The sequence below is a fragment of the Quercus suber genome, unplaced genomic scaffold, assembly GCF_002906115.3.
Source record: "Quercus suber isolate HL8 unplaced genomic scaffold, Cork oak 2.0 scaffold_130, whole genome shotgun sequence".
In the NCBI taxonomy this organism is placed as follows: domain Eukaryota; kingdom Viridiplantae; phylum Streptophyta; class Magnoliopsida; order Fagales; family Fagaceae; genus Quercus; species Quercus suber.
Genome location: NW_027069593.1, coordinates 1,297,204 through 1,312,554, shown reverse-complemented (window position 1 = coordinate 1,312,554; position 15,351 = coordinate 1,297,204). Strand labels below are relative to the sequence as shown.

Sequence of the window (15,351 nt, the reverse complement as noted above, 5' to 3'; positions counted from 1 at the left end):
TTTAGATCATTTTTAGCAGCTTTTTTAAATTTTTTGTACTATTTAGAGAATTATTTAGTTTATATTTATTTATTTTTTAAATATACTTTCCAACCGATTCTCTATCATATTCTTTATCTCATTTAAATATTATTTTTTTATTTATTATTTATTCTTTTTTAATCATCATTTATTCTTTTTTTAACAACTATATTTTTCAATGAAAAATGTTATATTCACAACATTTTACGAAATATTTTCACAACAAAATTTCTGTGGGAAGTTGTTACTAGTTCTAATTTGAACCCACTACTGAAATTATTTTTTTACTCACCAATATTATCTAATAACAATCCGTTACTTAAAATTTATTATGAAAATATTGTGATAGCATTTCTTATTTGCAATTTCATATTTTTTTTATATTATTTTTCCCTTCACACCATCTGGACACGTTTCTTCTTCTTTTTTTTTCTTTTTTTTTCTCTTGGTTTTTTCTCCACCACCCACGTATCCCACTCCTTTCCTGTATCTACTTCTTTTTCTTTTTCTTCTAGTTCTTTTTCTTCTAGTTCATTCTGGATCATTTCTTCAGCTACCTCTCTCTCTCTCTCTCTCTCTCTCTCTCTCTCTCTTTTTACTTTCTTTATTTCTACCTCTATTTTCTTTCCTCTTCAGCTCACTTCACACACACACACACACACACACACACAAGCCGACATGGCCTTTGTCTTCTTTTTTTTCTTTTCTTTTTTTAATTCACTTTATTGTTACAATGGAGCTTAGATAGGCTTTCATGCTCCTGATCTGTTGTTTTTGTTTTGATTTTATATTTTTTGTTCTAATTAAATTTGTATTTTTCCCTGTTCTTAATCTTTTATTGTGTTTATGTTTTGATTGTGTTACCGTTTGAGAGAGAGACAAATGAACAAGGAAGAGAGGAGGAAAGAAAGAGAAAGAAATTTTTTTTTATTAAACCGGTTTTTTTTTTAAGATAAAATAATGGTTTGGAGTTGTTAGAGTGTTCTCTAAATTAAGAGAATTACTGTAGCAACTCCAAAAAAAAAAAAAAATTTGAGAATCTGTGTGTTTAGAGAAGCTGTTGGAGTGTGAACAGTGGCATTTGGTGGTCCAAAAATAGCTTTACTGTGACTGTTGGAGATGCTCTTAGCACTGGTATCAGTATGCCCATTAATTGTGTAAATGGTCCTCCATTATGTCGGCAATTTGGCTGATTAGCCAATTTTGCAGAATTTTTAGCCAAATTGCCTTCCTTTTTCCTGCCCTATTTTGGAATTTGATGATACGAAAATTAAGTTCTCAATAAATACAACTGAGGTGGCAGTAATTGATGTAGCTATTTTCAAAAAATATTGTTAGGTGAAAGTGAAACTTGACATTAGTAAAATCAAGTTTTATGGAAAGTAGAACTCAATTTCTATGATGCAAGTTCTGTGTTTTTTTCCCCCCTTTAAAAGAATTCAATTTTTGTAATAGCGAGTGTTGTTTAAGTAGAACTCGATATTAACAAAATTGAGTTCTTTGTAATTTTTTAAAGAAAAATTCAAAGATAATGAAATTGAGTTCCTTTAAACCTTTGGGAGACAAGGGAGAGAGAGTGAGTGACTAAGGAAGATGGGAGACAAATAGGAACAAGAGTGGAAGAGAGAGAGTGAGATAAGATAGTTAGAGAAGCATTTCAAAGTAACTCAATATTATTAAAATCAAGTTCTTTTTTAATAAAAAAAAAAAAACACAAAACTCAATTTTGCTAGTGTGGAGTTCCGCCTAGAATTTATTATTATTATTATTATTATTAGGAAATAGTCACATTAGGCCACTAGCCACGGCCACATCAACCCTAATTAGTGAGAACTCAATTTTTCAAACAATGAGTTCCATACAAAATTTGATTATAGCATTATCAAGATCCAAAGCAGAGCTACCACATTAAATCTTTAAAAAAGGGGAGCTATTTGTGTAAAAATTTCACAAAAAACGGCTAACTAGCCAAAATCGCCCGTTATTTATGAGTAGGAGGGTCAAGTTTGGAGAATAAGGATGAGTGAGGTGTCATGTGATTGCAACAGGCAGAATCAAAAAGCCAAGTTTGAGACTTACCGAGCAGAACTGAGAGAGCAGTGGAAAGAGATGCATTACCAGCCATACGAACAGCCTGAGCTATGATCTCCTGTAGTTCAGTGGGTGAGAGGTTGATAGTGGATCCAGAAGACTGGGACTCAGCTGAAGTGGAAGGCATCGGCGGAGTAGGCTCAGTATTAGCAACAGCAGCAGTAGATTTGTTGCGACGGTAACAAGTCTTAATGGTGTGGCCAGGACGCTTGCAATAATTGCAGAACTTCTTGTTGGTCTGCTTGCGACGATTGCTAAAGCCAGAAGAATCACCTGATTGCTGAGGTTGCTCAATAGAAGGAGTAATAGCCAAAACATTGAACTTATTATGGGCTTGAAGGGTTGCAAGCCGAGTTTCTTCTCTAACCAACTCGTTTACAGCAGTGTCAAGAGAGGGAGGAGGACTGCGATTAAGAAGCTGACCTCGGATGGGCTCAAAGTCCTTGTGAAGTGACATCAGGAACTCATAGAGACGAAATTCATCTCTAACTGTAGCATATTGCTGAGCATCTTGTGAGCATGCCCAAATCGGATCAGAAAGGTCAATTTGGTCCCAAATGAAGCGAAGCTGATCATAGTAGTCATTGATGGATTACCCTGGTTCTTGTCGAAGTTGATGCAATTCAACTACCAACTGATATTTCATGGATCCGTGAGTAGTGGAGTACCTTTTGGCCAACATATCCCATGCTGATTTTGCATCATCAAAGCTGCCCAACAGATTGGAGATGGAGGGAATGGAAGTGGTCCGAATCCATATGAGGATCATATGGTTGTGACTATCCCATTCAATCATGCGACCAAGGAAGGCAGCATCTTCTTCACTTGCTCCCTTGACAGGAATGATAATTGAACCAGTACAGTAATGCCAGAGCATGCGACCCTTAAGAAAACTGCGCATAGCTTGAGACCAAGATAAGTAATTCTTGTTCCCCTCCAATACAGTATTGATGGGGCGAGGAAGAAAAACATCCTTTTTATCCATTTAGAAACACAATATGCAAAAACAGACTGCAAAAATGAAATCTACGCGAAAAACTGAGTAAGGAGAACCTGAACTGCAAAAGTCAACTCTGGCAAAAAGTCAACGGTCAAAGTCAACGCGGTCAAAGTCAACGCGGTCAACGGTCTGGAACGATGACGTAAGCAAGCTGATGTGTGCTGACGTAAGCAAGCTGATGTGTGCTGACGTAAGCACTGATGACATCACTAGGGCTGACGTGGCAATATGATGACGTCAGCAGACCGTGGAGGCGTGTGTCCGGCGCGTGTCCGGCGCGTGGAGGCGCGTGGAGGCGAGTGTCCGGCGCGTGGAAGCGCGTGGAGGCGCATAGAAGCGAGTGTCCGGCGCGTGGAAGCGCGTGGAGGCACGTGAAGGATCTTGGCGGCGCATGGCTGGGACGCCGAGAATTGTGGAGGCGCGTGGGGGCGCGTGTCTGGTCCGATGACGATGAAATTTCACAGAAAAGTAGATCGGAGATATTTCTTTCCGATGGTACAATCTGTGGTCTGATCGGAGAGGCGGAAGCGATGGTGGCGGCGAGGCAGTGGTCTTTGATGTACTGGAGTCACGGTGGGGGCAGTGGTGCTGCTCACAATAATGACTGCAGATGACACCCAAGAAGACAAGACTGCTTAAGAGCGACACACCAAAGGATTAGAGCAGTGGCTCTGATACCATGTTAGAAATACCGAATCGTAGTATTGTATTTCATAATTAAGAAATATACATGTGATGCCTTTATATAGGAGGCATATGTGTGCGGTACAAGTAAGCATATATGTGCGGTACAAGTAAAGTGTAGTACAAGTACAAGTGTGCTATACAAGTATACTAGCTGGGCCTAAAGCCCATAACATAATATACATTAGAGAAGCATTATAAAAACAAAACATGTAATTATCTATATACATGCATGTGTAGTGCAGAAACATGAAAATGGTTGATGTATTCTAGTATGTGTTTGGTATTAACTTATTTAGCTTTTTGCGCTGAAAGTTTGATAAAATATATTTATATTTTAAAAAAGTGAGAAAATTTTTTTTTAAAAAAGCTGTATATAAAAATTAAAAGTTAAAAGCTAATTAAATAAGGTTGGACTCAAACGGACACGAATGTTGAGTACCCATAATTTTACTCTCATTGTTCAATGTTATACACACTAGTGTTTAGGCCTTTAAGCAAATTCCTTTGGTTGCATGGCATCAACTTCCGGATACTACTCTTTGGTAAATTCAATAGTTATAATGGAGGAAGAAGGAATTCAAACCTTGATGCTAGCCGATTCATGACATTTTTAGTGTCAGATATACTATACGGCTCATGGCAACAAAGCCTGGATGCTAGGTTACTCTAGGTTTTAGCTGTTATATGCATTTATAATAGAAAACTCACCATCCTGAGTACTTATTCTGATTCTTGTGCCATTCCACATGACACTTAGAGGGAGGCTTTTGAAAGTTTATGCTTTTTTTATGAATAAATTTTATGCTTTTTGGGGCGTGAAGATGTTTTCTATCAACATGGCATTCCATAGTGCATTTCCTGATTCTATAAATTTGTTCAGTGGCATTCTCATGAAGGATTATTTAGAATGAGACAATTTAATGCATACCAAAGGTTTGCACACATTTGTCACCCCAAATTTATCAAACCATAACCAACTATGAACTATCCATAGATAATGCATTCCTTTATTTATGACGTTTCTTGCCTTTATCATACTTTGTCTTGGCCTCTATATATGTTATAATTTTCCCTATATATGATTGACACTCGAGGAAAGAATGGGGTGGTGATAAGCAACTCTGACACATTTTTGGTACAAAGAGGCATGTCATCATAAGGTAGTCCACCACCAAAAAAATTGTCCTCTAATCCTGCCAGGGATGAAGAAGGTACTCAAAGAGCAAACTCAAGCTGAAGTTCAAATGCATTTGCAAGCTGCATTGGTAATGCAATCTGAATCCTTATGAAGCCTAGAATACCTCTACTACCTTTAGCAAGGCCATTTAAGCTACTTGAATCTGTGATGTAAAACAAATCACCATGGCCTTTTTAGACTCTCATGAGCACCAGAAATCATCGCGCAAGGCAAAAAGGTACTAATAAAAATCATGCGCCTTGAAGTTGGAATCACTTGAAATTTGGCAGGCTAAAGCGAAACAACCTTCTAAGCAATAATCATGGCTTTGTCACAAGGTATTCCCTAAAATTGGCGAATTCCTCCGTTTAAGGCCCGAAAACTACAATTTTGCCATTTATGATAATTTTTGTTTCTTTAATAGCTTTTTACTCAAAAGTAAGAATAAGGTCCCACTTATTTTGGGACGACCCTTAAAATCAATAGTTTATGATTTTGCAGTTAACTCAATTTTGTCATTTTTAGTTAATATCAGTATTTTGTTACCTAATCGCGTAATTAGTGTAAATTAGGGTTTCAAACGTTTCCTAATCATCCTAGGGTTTTACTTTCTCAATATTTATATGTTTTGTAGCCATCAAAGGCAAATCATATTATTATCAATAAAATACAGACTTTTTGTCAAATTCTTTCTTTGGTATATTCCAGTTTATCACCTTGTGGATTCAAGAAACTCCTTGTGAATTCGAGGTTTACTATCCAGAAGCTAACAGTTTAATTTCTATCCATCAAAGAAAGTATCGCGTGTGCTTTCTTTTTATAACATCAATTTACACAAACAAAAGAAAATCTAGGCACATTTATATGCAACAAGACACTTCTCCCATCGGTTTCATAAATATAAATGGCATCCTCTTCAAAGTGAATGATTGAATGGGTTATATGAGTACAAAGGGCAAGTGTTATTGGTGTACTCTGGCCTAGGTGTCCCATTGCAGCCAAGGCATCCTACGCCCTTAACGATTTTATATTTGGATGAGCCACAAGAAATCGGGTTGTAAGATTAGGAGTTGTAACCATCATCGCAGTTGAATCATTGAAACTGTACCCCAAGATCAATGATTGCATTTACTATTACTATAGTTATGCCAACTTCAAATGAAGTATAACATTAGAGTGTGACATTGTCTTTTCTGATGGGATGGGAAGGTGAAATGCTTGAGGTTTGCAATTTGCTCCAATTGTGCTAGAGAAGATGACAACAACAATGGAAAAGAGGAAGAGATGAAGAGAAGAAGCCATCGAAAATTATCAAAGCTACAATGGAACAGAAGGAAAGAATGCAAATAAGTTATGGGCTAATGGCAGCTATACGGTTTAGATTTTGGGTGATCAAAGCTGGCAAGCCTTGCCAATTGATAATGTTAATTACAAAACCTTACTTGTGCACTTTTATCATTTACATCTATAAGATAGTATTTGCACGTTCAAAGCATATAAACAAAATATTCTTTTCATCAAAAAAGATATTATATAAATATATAGACTCTGTTTTCAAATCCCTCAGATAGAGTCATCCATAATACATCACTAAAAAAAGGACTTTGCATAAATATTCAAGTCGCTCATGTGCCTGTAGAATAACATGGGAGATATATCCGACGATAGAATTAAGGCAAATTTAAGTACACTCACAAATTTCTCAAATTTATGTACACTCATATCTAGCAATTATGTATACAAGGTATTCGGTATATAAGATGCAGTTTGGTCAGTTTTGTGATGGTAAATTTTTTAAGATGCCATGGCCAATTTATAATTTACTATTAATAATTATGTCAATATGACAATAAGTTTTAAAAAATATATATATAACATGTGTAACAAAAAAAAGTAACACAAATATATAAAAGAAAAATATATATATCCATGACAAATTGACAGAGAACTAAAATTACCACAAATATATAGTACATACAAAACAAAAACAAAAAATATTAAACTTTTGAACTTTTGATTTTGTAAGACTAAGAGTGTGAGATGGAAAAGTAAATGGTATTTTGAACTTTTGAATTTGTATTTAACCAAAATGAAGTTGTTTTAACATGAAATTGGAATGAACTAACACTAGGTTGTGGCTGACAACTTACTTCATATAATATTAAATTATTAATATATATTCAATATATATATATATATGTGGATGTGGTGTAATGTGGTTTTGTGCGGTTTCTTATTATAAACCACACTTCACATCATACAATATGGTGCAGTTCATTACTACTTGCAGTGCAGTGCAATTACATCATTTTACAAGTGGTTTTGGTTGGTTTGGATGCGATTATGTGGTTTAAGCAGTTTGGTGAACACTCTTATTACTATACTTATCTTGTTTTCATCTCTGCTTTGCCATTTCGTCTTTTGTGAGGCCTCATTCCTTGAGTTAGCTCATGTTGGCTTAACAACCACAAATCAAAGAAAATCAAATCAAATTTTCTTTGTTCGCATTTACTTCTAAAACATTTCTCATTCTCCTCCCTATAGTACACGTTCTCCTTGGACTACTTTATTAGGATCTCTTTGACTAACCTTTAGTTGATTTTCTTAATAATAGTTTGCCCACCAATACCTTTTTGGCTTGTTCACAAGCTCTTTGACTATCTTCTTATGCTACTATTCCTTCAACGCATCTTAATCCCCTCAGTCTAAGCCACTGTAATTCGTCCTTAGGAATATTGGTCACATGTTTAGTTTCAATGAAATTGGCCCCTAGAGCTTCCATTAGTTAATTATGTTGTGAAATTTGAACTCCAGTTAATTTTAACAAATTACGCAAGTTGATTAATTATGCTAATTATGCAAATGATCAAAGTTGAACTGACATAAATAGTAATACTCTCACTGGCCAAAGGATAAAAAGAGATGATTTTTTTTTTGGATATGAAAAGTGGTTCAAAAAATTGTACATAAAGCAAAGCTAAAAGCAAGCACAATACGCATTTGAACCGAAGCTACAACTTCAAAAAATTCTGTAGTGAGAACAGTTTGTATTGTGAAGAAGAAGCGAAAAGCTAAAGCCTAGTTTTGAATATCTTCTTAGGCGAACATTCCTTCAACGCATCTTAATCCCCTCAGTCTGAGCCACTAGGGACAATCGGTCCTTAGGAATATTGGCCACGTTTGGTCTCAATGAAATTCGCCCCTAGAGCTTCCATTAGTTAATTATGTTGCGAAATTTAAACCCTAATTAATTTTAATAAATTACCCAAGTTGATTAATTATGTTAATTATGCAAATAATCACAGTTCAACCGACATAAATAGTAATAGTCTCACCGGTGGAAGGATAAAAAGAGGTAGAAAAACGTTTATTTTTGGATATGAAAAGTGGTACAAAAAATTGCACATGAAGCAAAGCTAAAATCAAGTACAATACACATCTGAACCAAAGCTACCACTTCAAAAAATTCTGTAATGAGAACAATTTGTACTGTGAAGCAAAAGCGAAGAGCTAAAGCCTAGCTTTGAAGAAGCCAAATCAAACTCTAACATATTATCCTCCAACTGATGTCCCCCAATAACAATGGAAGTTCTTGGCTTCGATCCACCATCCACAACTCCTAAACATAGCACATTTTCCTTGACTTTCACCATCGAATTGGCACCATAAATCCTCCAATGCACACTCTTGCTTTGCAGGACCAAATCAATAATTGGCACAGCTGGTCCAGTAATGGTGCTAGCAATGGTCTTTGAGCTGAAACATGCTCCAAATGGTGCCACGGATGCTACTCGAGTAATATTCCTTGATGCAGCTTTCTTGACAAAATCTTTTAGGACAGCCTTATATAGATAGAAGTATACAAAATAGTGTAAGGGTTTATGGTACTAATTTTAGTCCCACCAACTCCTTTGTTGTCAATGGATAGCAAGGAGGTCTTAAGTTTGACAATTTGTCCATCTATTTTGATGGACTTTACACCAATGAAATATTCATCAGATGGGTCACCTTCTGAATAAATAGGTGCAGTGCTTACGGGGTTGATGATTAGTGGGGTGGTGATGAGCAACTCTGACACATTTTTGGTATAAGGAAGCATATAATAAGGTATAAATAGGTGCAGTGCTTACGGGGTTGATGATTAGTGGGGTGGTGATGAGCAACTCTGACACATTTTTGGTATAAGGAAGCATATAATAAGGTCCACCACCAATAAAAATGTCCCCTAATCCTGACTGGGATGAAGAAGGTACACAAAGGGCAAACTTACGCTTAAGTTTAAATGCATTTGCAAGCTGCATTGGTAATGTAATTTGAGTCCTTCCGAGGCCTAGAATACCTTTAGTACCTTTAGCAAGGCCATCTAAGCTGCCTGAACCTGCACAAACAAAAGGAAATCTAGGCACATTTTATAAAGAATTACAAGAATCTCTAGGAAGAAACAGAAAATACTAGAGAGAGAATTCAAGTTGAAGAAAAAGATTGATTTCTCATTAATGAATTGATCTGTACAAACTCTGTGACTAAATACCAAAACAGAGAGCTCCAGAAAGCAAAGCAAAATATCTCCTAAATACACGGAGGTAGTTATGGCACATGAGATAGTTAGTTACTCCACGTGTGAGCTTAATTGATCTAAAGACATGATAAACTACATGTAGCTTAACACACTAATTATACAAATACATTTATACTGATGTCGTTTTGCTCATTTCTTCGGTTTAGGCTTCTTCAGTTCAATCTTCTTCTGTTGTATTCCTTTTCTTTCTTCCTGATGTGAGCTGCAATCTTGATACTCCCCCTCAAGATGAAAACCTGGATTGTGAATATTCACAATGTTCATCTTGGAAAGTAATACTCTCAATTGTTGACCACTAAGAGCCTTTGTGAGTAGATCAGCTAGTTGAGAATGAGTGGGAGTGAAGAACAATCTGAGCACCTTATCTTGGACTTTATCTCGGACCAAATGACAGTCTATTTCAATATGTTTGGTTCTCTCATGAAACACAGGGTTCTCACCAATGTATATGGCTGCCTGATTATCACAGAAAAGCATGGCAGGTCTGAGATGAAGAACTTCCAAATCCTTTAACAAAGCTAGAAGCCAAGTTATTTCGCATGAAGTCACTGCCATGGCTCTATATTCTGCTTCAGCAGATGATCTAAAGACTATAGATTGCTTCTTGGTCTTCCATGAAATTAGAGAATTTCCCAGAAAAATGCAAAAGCCAGTAGTAGACCTTCTGGTGTCAATACAAGATGCCCAATCTGCATCTGTATAAGCCTTTAATTGCAGGTCTGATTTTGATGACAAAAGAATTCCCTGACCAGGACTCCCTTTAAGGTATTGCAACACTTTATAAGCTGCATCCAGATGAGGTTTTCGTGGCTTGGACATGAACTGGCTCAGTTTTTGAACTGAAAAGGCAATATCTGGTCTAGTTATGGTAAGGTACAACAATCTTCCTACTAACCTCCTATAAACACTAGGATCAGGTAGCAACTCTCCACAAAACTTGCTCAATTTTAAATTCTGCTCCATGGGAACTCTGCTAGGTTTGCAACCTGTCATCTTAGCATCTTTAAGTATCTCTAAAGCATATTTCCTTTGACATAAGGAAATGCCTAACTCTGATCTGGCCACTTCAAGACCAAGGAAAAATCTCAGGTTCCCAAGGTCTTTTAGCTTAAACTCTTGATTCAAAAACACTTTAAGTTCATCAACTGCATTAGCATCATTGCTGGCAATAAGTATGTCATCAACATACACCAATAGAGCTATAAAGGACTGATTACACTTCTTTGTAAAAAGAGAGTAATCTGACTTAGATTGTTTGAAACCACACTTCAAAATGGTAGATGAAAACTTGGAGTACCATTGTCTTGAAGCCTGCTTTAAACCATACAAAGACTTATTGAGCTTACATACCAATTGCTCCCCCTTGCTATGAAAACCTTGAGGAAGATGCATGTAAACATCCTCATGGAGATCACCATGAAGGAAAGCATTGTTTACATCAAGTTGAACAAGGTGCCATCCTTTCACAGCAGCAATAGCAAGCAAAGTCTTCACTGAAGTCATCTTTGCCACAAGAGAGAATGTATCTGTGAAATCCAAACCTTCCTGTTGAGTGAACCCCTTGGCCACAAGCCTTGCCTTGTACCTCTCCACTGCCCCATCAGCCTTATACTTGATCTTATAAACCCATTTGCACCCAATGGCCTTTTTATGAGGAGGTAGAGCAGTAAGAGTCCATGTTTGATTGGATTCCAAAGCTGCAATCTCAGCAGCCATGGCATCCTGCCACTTAGGATCTTTGACAGCCTCAAAATAAGATTTGGGCTCAGAGAGTGCAATGATTAGGGAACAAAAATGGGAATAAGAAATAGATAAGCCAGAAGAATTGAGGTAATCAGATAAGGGATATGGAGTACCTGATATGGAAGGGAGGCAGCCTGACTTGATGGATGGATTAGAGGTAGCAAGCTGATCATGAACAACATTACTGCACCTATAATCTTGCAAATAAGCAGGAACTTTACTGAGTCTGGCAGATTTTCTTAAGGGAGGAATGGAGACAGGATTAGAAGGAGGAAGTGTATTGGAAACAGGAGCAGATAAAAATTCTGCAGAAGTAGCATTAGAAGGAATTATAGAATCAAGAATGGAATTGGGAATGAAAGCAGGTAAAGAATCTGCAGGAATATCAGAATTATGTATGGGGGAAGCAGGAATGGGAATAGAAGCATGTGAAGGAGGTGCAGGAATAGCATCAGTAGAAGGTGAGGAAGGGTATGGAGAATCTGAAGCAGCATGAGGGTTAAAAACAGATGGTGAATCAAGAAATGGATTCTGGACAGAAGTAGGGTAAGAAGTAGTAGGTAAGAGGTCAGTATAAGGATCAAGGGAAGGGAAAATATGAGGTAGAGTGAGTGTAGAGTGAGGTGAAGCTGAATATGTTGAGGAAATGAAAGGGAAGACAGTCTCATGGAAAAGGACATCCCTAGATATAGAGATCTTCTTAGTAGCTAAGTCCAACACTTTGTAACCTTTAACTCCATAAGAGTAACCCAGAAAAACACAAGGCAGGGATCTAGGAGCAAATTTAGACCTATTGTGTGACAAAGTAGAGGCAAAGCATAGGCATCCAAAAACCTTTAGATGATCATAGGAAGGGATTTTGTTGTAAAGTTTCTCAAAAGGGGATTTGTTGCCTAGAATGGAAGAGGGTAATCTATTAATGATATACACAGCAATTAAAACACAATCACCCCAAAAAGTAAGAGGCATATTTGACTGAAATTTTAAAGCTCTTGCAATGCCCAATATGTGTTGATGTTTCCTCTCCACAACTGAATTTTGTTGTGGAGTGGCTACACATGAGTGTTGATGTAAAATTCCATGGGCTGCATAAAAATCTTTGAGGATAAACTCTTGAGCATTATCAGTCCTAATAGACTTGATTTTAGTGTTAAACTGTGTGGATATCATATTGAAGAAAGAAATCAGCATTGGATGTTTCATAAGATACAACCATGTGGACCTAGTGGCATCATCAACTATGGTAAGGAAGTATCTAAAACCATCATGAGTGGACTTGGCAAAGGGACCCCATACATCACAGTGAATAAGATCAAAGGCAGATTCAGTTATGTGATTGAAGAATGGAAAAGGCAAATGTTTTTGTTTTGCAATGGGACAAAGAGTACAAGTTTTATTGCTATGAACACTCTTTACATCAGGAATACAATCATGTAGAATCTGTAACTTTGCATCTGAAGCATGTCCTAGTCTAAGATGCCAAAGGAAAGGCTTGGTAATGACAGGAACTTCAGAAACATTATTAATAAAAGTACTAAAAACAGAATCCAGAATAGAAGAAGCTGCAGAATCAAATTTTCAATATGTTGTAGATAGCAAGTAGAGGTTGTTATGAAGATTACCCACTCCAATCGTTTTCCAACAAGAAAGGGCCTGTATAAAACATAAGTTGGACAAGAAGACAACACAACATGCCAGGCTTTTTGTCAATTGACTCACTGAGATCAAATTGAAAGTGAAAGTAGGAACACACAACACATTTTCGAGAACAAGACTAGGTATGACTTGAATGGTGCCAATGTGTGTGACAACAACTCTTTGACCATTAGGTAATTGAACAAAAGAGGAAATAGAACTTGTGATTTTAGTGAAGAGTGTGACAGAATGGACAATGTGGTCTGTTGCCCCAGTGTCCAGGACCTAAGTTTCCTTACCAAAAATTGTTTTATTGGCTGGATTTGTGGCAAAAATGGAATGTTGCATATTCAAACACACAGAATCTTGTAAAGAGGCATAAAGATTACCTGAAATGGCAGAATTGGCTGTGGCTGCAGCATCACTTGAAGTACCAGAAGTGGAGGTATGAGTGCTCAGTAGGGAAAGTAACTGCTGATTCTGCTCTGAGGTAAAAGGAAAAGAATTACTCTGATGCACGAATTCAGGTTGACCTTGATTATCATCAGTCATAACCTGATTAGCCTTGGGAATCCTTCCTTTTTGCTTGTATCCTGGAGGGAATCCAACAAGCTTATAACACTTGTCCATAATGTGACCAAGCTTCCCACAGTGGCTGCAAACAGGTCTCCCTTTACCAATATTCCCTTTGAAATTACCACCATTTCTGTTGTTTGGAGAACCTTGATTGAAAACTTGGTTTTTAACAGCAAGTACAGCTGATTCAACAGAAGGAGCACCATTAAAAGATGAAAACCTTTGTCTTTCTTCTTGGATTACCAATGAGAAAACCTTATCTATTGATGGAACAGGCTCCATCATAAGGATTTGAGTCTTGACTTGTGAAAAACAATCATTCAATCCGTTGAGAAACTGCATAATTGAATCTTGATGATAAAGATGTGCAATCTTATCATTTACTCCACAAATGCAATTACCATATGAACAACTTGGTAAAGGCCTGAGATTCAACAATTGATCTCAAGCAGCTTGAATGTCAGTGAAAAAAAGTTGTTACTGTGGAATCTCCCTGCATTATAGTGGAGATTTGCTTCTGGAGTTGAGAAATTCTAGGGCCATTGGCTTGCAAGAAACGAATCTTGAGTGCATTCCACACTGCAAAAGCTGTGTCTCTGTAAATGACACTAGCTTTGATGTGAGGTGATACAGAATTCAAGATCCAGGATGAGATCATTGAATTGCATTTTGACCATGCCTATTTCTCGAGTGGTGTGACTGCCATGGAAGCAATGATGGAGCCATCAACGAAGCCAAGTTTACTTTTGGCATCCAAAGCCATTATCATTGCTCTAGACCAAGTTGGATAGTTCTCCTCGGTCAAGTGTTGAGCAACGAGGATCGCACCAGGTGATTCTCCATGATGCATAAAGAAAGGACTGTGAGGATCCTCCATTGGAGAGAGCTCGCGATGTGAATAATTTGTTGAGGCAGTTTCAGTGTTTGACGCCATTGATAAGGGCTCAAGCTCTGATACCATATAAAGAATTACAAGAATCTCTATGAAGAAACAGAAAATACTAGAGAGAGAATTCAAGTTGAAGAAAAAGATTGATTTCTCATTAATGAATTGATCTGTACAAACTCTGTGACTAAATACCAAAACAGAGAGCTCCAGAAAGCAAAGCAAAATATCTCCTAAATACACGGAGGTAGTTATGGCACGTGAGATAGTTAGTTACTCCACGTGTGAGCTTAATTGATCTAAAGACATGATAAACTACATGTAGCTTAACACACTAATTATACAAATACATTTATACTGATGTCGTTTTGCTCATTTCTTCGGTTTAGGCTTCTTCAGTTTAATCTTCTTCTGTTGTATTCCTTTTCTTTCTTCCTGATGTGAGCTGCAATCTTGATACATTTATTTGTAATAAGACACTTCTCCCATCAGTTTCATAAACATAAATATTATCCTCGCCTAATCCCCCACTTCGAAGTGAATTATCGAATGGATTATATGGCGACATAGAGCAAGTGTTGTTGGTGCACCCTGGCCTAGGTGTCCCATTACAACCACTGCATCCTATGCCCTTAGCTGTTTTACATTTGGATGAGCCACAAGGAACTGGTTTGTAAGATGAGGAGTTGTAACCTGTTAACATATATAGTGTTGTGGGTTTTAGGCCCAGTTAGGTTACTTGTATAGCACACATATTTACTTGTACTGCACACATATGCCTCCTATATAAAGGCATCTATGTACATTCTTTCATCAAGGAATACAATACAATCATTCAGTATTTCTAACATGGTATCAGAGCCACTGCTCTGACCTTTCTTTTAGCAGTCTTGTCTGTCTTGGTGTTACTCCACCCTTATCGCTTCCGCCGTCACAACAGCCACTACAGCCATTCA

The 15,351-nt window shown here is 37.1% G+C and overlaps 1 pseudogene; it reads right to left on the bottom strand.

Annotated features, from left to right (window-relative positions):
- Positions 1 to 5,014: 5,014 nt before the first annotated feature.
- LOC136068705 (probable aspartic proteinase GIP2) lies at positions 5,015 to 9,385 on the bottom strand (annotated as a pseudogene).
- Between the last annotated feature and the right edge of the window lie 5,966 nt (positions 9,386 to 15,351).